This window comes from Muscardinus avellanarius, assembly GCF_963383645.1.
Source record: "Muscardinus avellanarius genome assembly, chromosome: 1".
Lineage (NCBI taxonomy): Eukaryota > Metazoa > Chordata > Mammalia > Rodentia > Gliridae > Muscardinus > Muscardinus avellanarius.
In genome coordinates this window covers 110,744,123-110,747,998 of record NC_137786.1, presented here as the reverse complement: position 1 = coordinate 110,747,998, position 3,876 = coordinate 110,744,123, and the positions used below count along the sequence as shown (strand labels likewise).

General features: G+C 47.9%; 1 pseudogene across 1 annotated transcript; it reads left to right on the top strand.

Annotated features, from left to right (window-relative positions):
• Positions 1-208: 208 nt before the first annotated feature.
• On the top strand, positions 209-1,593 carry LOC308266461 (glyceraldehyde-3-phosphate dehydrogenase-like; annotated as a pseudogene). The gene is made up of 2 exons: positions 209-891; positions 1,340-1,593. The product of its transcript is annotated as a glyceraldehyde-3-phosphate dehydrogenase-like (transcript).
• The last annotated feature ends 2,283 nt before the right edge of the window (positions 1,594-3,876 follow it).

Sequence of the window (3,876 nt, the reverse complement as noted above, 5' to 3'; positions counted from 1 at the left end):
GTCAAGAAAAGGGGTAGGGAAGGAGAGGTTGGTGTTTGTTTTGTCAGGTGGTAAGACCTGATTAACAAAAAGGGTCTCCTTTTCTTGCTCCGAGTCAGAGTTTGACTTTGTCAGACAATGAATTTTTGTGAAATTGTTCACTTTCAACAGAAGAGCACCAAGACCTAGCTGTGGGGCTCTCTGATCCTCTCAGTCCAACAAACAGCCGCTTCTTCTCGTGCAGTGCCAGCTGCGGCCCTGAGACACCATGGTGAAGGTCTGAGTGAATGGATTTTGCCGTGTTGGGTGCCTGGTCACCAGGGCTGCTTTCAACTCTGGCAAAGTGGATATTGTCACCATCAATGAGCCCTTCATTTACCTCAACTACATGGTCTACATGTTCAATTCCACTCACAGCAAGTTCAATGGCACTGTCAAGGGCGAGAACAGGAAGCTTATCACCAATGGAAAGCCTATCTCCCTCTTCCAGGAGTGAGATCCCACCAAGAAGGTCATCATCTCGGCCTATTCTGCTGATGCCCCCATGTTCATGATGGGTATGAACCCTGAGAAGTATGACAGCTCCCTCAAGGTCATCGGCAATGCCTCCTGCACCACCAACTGGTTGGCCTCCCTGGCCAAGGACATCCATGACAACTTTGGCATCGTGGAGGGACTCATGACCACCGTCCATGCGATCACTGCCACTCAGAAGATCGTGTGGACAGCCCCTCTGGGAAGCTGTGGCTTGATGGCCTTGGGCCACCTAGAACATCATCCCTGCATCCACAGGCACCACCAGGACCGTGGGTAAGGTCATCCCCAAGCTGAACAGAAAGCTCACTGGCATGGCCTTCCATGTGCCCATCCCCAGCGTGTCAGTTGTGGACCTCACCTGCGGCTTGGAGAAAGCTGCCAAATAAGCTGGGCATGGTGGTGCACGCTTGTAATCCCAGTATTTGGGAGGCTGAGACCAGAAGATTGCAGTTCGCGGACAGCCTCAGCTACTTAGTGAGGCCCTCCACAACTTAGTGAGACCCTGTTTCAAAATAAAGAATAAAGAATAAAGAATAAAAAACAGGGCTGGAAGCCAGGCGTGGTGGCACATGCTTGTAATCCCCATGCTTGGGAGGTGGAGACAGGAGGATCACGCAGGTTCGAAGCCAGCCACGCTGGTATAAGAGACCCTGTTTCAAAAATATAAAAAATAGATCTGGGAGTGTAGCCCAGAGGTAGAAGAGTTTCCAGGAACCCCAGTACCACCAAAAAAAAAAAAAAATAGGGCTGGGGCAGTAGCTCAGAGGTTGAATGCCCCTGGGTTCCAGCCCCAGACCTGCAAAAAAAAAAAAAAAAAAAAAAGTTGCCAAATATGATGAGATCAAGAAGGTGGTGAAGCAGGCATGCAATGGCCCCCTCAAGGGCATCCTGAGCTACACCAAGGACCAGGTGGCCTCCTGCAACTTTAATGGTGACACCCACTCTTTCGCCTTCGATGCTGGGGCTTGCATTGCCCTCAATGACCACTCTGTCAAGCTCATTTCCTGGTATTACAATGACTTCGGCTACAGCAACAGGGTGGTGGGCCTCATGGTCCACGTGTCCTCCAAGGAGTAAGAGCCCCTGGACCACCTGCCTGAGTAAGAACACAAGAGGGAGAGAGAGAGAGGCCCTCAGCTGTGGGGGAGCCCCACCCCAACTCACTTCCCCAACACACCGAGAATCTCCCCTCCTCCCAGTTTCCATCCTAGGCCCCCTGAAAACGGGAGGGACATAGGGAGCTCTACTGTCAAATCACCATCAATAAAATCCACTGCACCCAGAAAAAAAAAAAGACCTAGCTGTGGGGGCCAGGCCAGCTCCAGATGTTATAAATAGATGCCTCTTTTTGTGTGTGTGTGTGGTACTGGGGGTGGAACCCAGAGGCTTTCTACCTCCGGGCTATACTCCCAGACCCATTTTATATTTTATTTGGAAACAGGGTCTCACTAAGTTGCTGACAGCCTCACTAAGTAGCTGAGGCTGGCTTCGAACCCGTGCGATCCTCCTGTCTCAGCCTCCCAAGCGCGGGGATTACAAGCATGCGCCACCACGCCCGGTTTAGATGCCTCTTTCTTATTCTAATTTTTTTTTGTGTGTGTGTGTATGTGTGTGTGGTACTGGGGGTGGAACCCAAGGGCTTTTCTATCTCCAGGCTATACTTCCAGACCTATATTTTATACTTTTTTGGAAACAGGGTTTCACTAGTTGCTGAGAGTCTCACTAGGTAAGTAGCTGAGGCTGGCTTCGAACCTGCGTGATCCTCCTGTCTCAGCCTCCCAAGCGCTGGGATTATAAGCATGCGCCACCACAACTGGCTTGCCTTGCTTATTCTAAGCTAATATTACGGTGTGTAAATAATTGTGTTCAAGGCCGGGCGTGGTGGCGCACGCTTGTAATCCCCACACTTGGGAGGCGGAGACAGGAGGAGACAGGAGGATCGCGCAGGTTCGAAGCCAGCCGCGCACGCTGGCTTAGGAGACCCTGTTTCCAAATAAAAAAAATGTAAAAATAGGTCTGGGAGTGTAGCCCGGAGGTAGAAGGGCTTCCAGGAACCCCAGTACCACAAAAAATAATAATAATAATAATAATTGTGTTCAAGCCAGGCACAGTGGTGCATGCTCATAATCCCAGTACATGAGAGGCTGAGACAGAAAGATGACAGTTTCTAGTCCAGCCTGGGCAAATTAGCAAGGCCCTGTTTCAAAACTAAAAAAAAAATGGACTGGGATATATAGCTCAGTGGTAGAACACCCTTAGGTTCAATCCCCAGTAATACAAATACACACACACACACACACACACACACACGAACCATATAACATGTTTTGTTTTTTATTATTATTTATTCTGCTACTGGACAAAAAGCGTGTGTGTGTGTGTGTGTGTGTGTGTGGTGCTAGAGGCTGTGTACTCACAGGTGTTCTATCTTTGAGCTACACCCCCAGCCCTAATTTATTTATTTATTAACTTATTTATATTTTATTTTATTTTTTGGTGGTACTGGGGTTCCTGGAAGCCCTTCTACCTCTGGGCTACACTCCCAGACCTATTTTTACATTTTTATTTGGAAACAGGGTCTCCTAAGCCAGCACGCGCGGCTGGCTTCGAACCTGCGCAATCCTCCTGTCTCTGCCTCCCAAGTGCGCCACCACGCAGGGCCTTATTTTTTATTTTGAAACATGGCGTAAGTTGCTGAGGCTGGCCTTGAATGCCCTTGAATGTGCAGTCTCCCTGTCACAGTCTCCAAAGTTCTGGAATTACAAGCTAATGTCACCATGCCTGTATATATGGGGGGTTTTTTGTTTGTTTTTTTGTTTTGTTTTTCAGTACTGGGGATGGAACCCAAGAGCATTCTACCTCTGAGCTACATCCCTAGCCCTAGTTTTATTATTCTTTCTTTTTTCCCCTTTCTTTTTTTTTTTTTGCAGTATTAGTGATAGAACCCAAGAGTATTCTACCTCTGAGCTATACCCCTAACCCTAGTTTCTTTCTTTCTTTCTTTCTTTCTTTCTTTCTTTCTTTCTTTCTTTCTTTTTTCCTTCTTTCCATCCTTTCTTTTCTTTCTTTCTTTCTTCTTCAGTACTGGGGATGGAACTCAGGGGCATTCTATCTCCAAGCTACACCCCCAGCCCTAATTTTTATTCTTTATTTTGAAACAGGGTTTCACTGAGTTGCAAGGGGCCTCACTAAGTAGTAGCTGAGGCTGTCTGCAAACCGCAATCCTCCTGTCTCAGCCTCTCAAATGCCAGGATGACAAGTGTGTGCCACCACACCGACTATTCTTTATTTTGAAACAGGGTCTCACTGAGTTGCAAAGGGCCTCACTATGTAGCTAAGGCTGTCTGCAAACCGTGATCT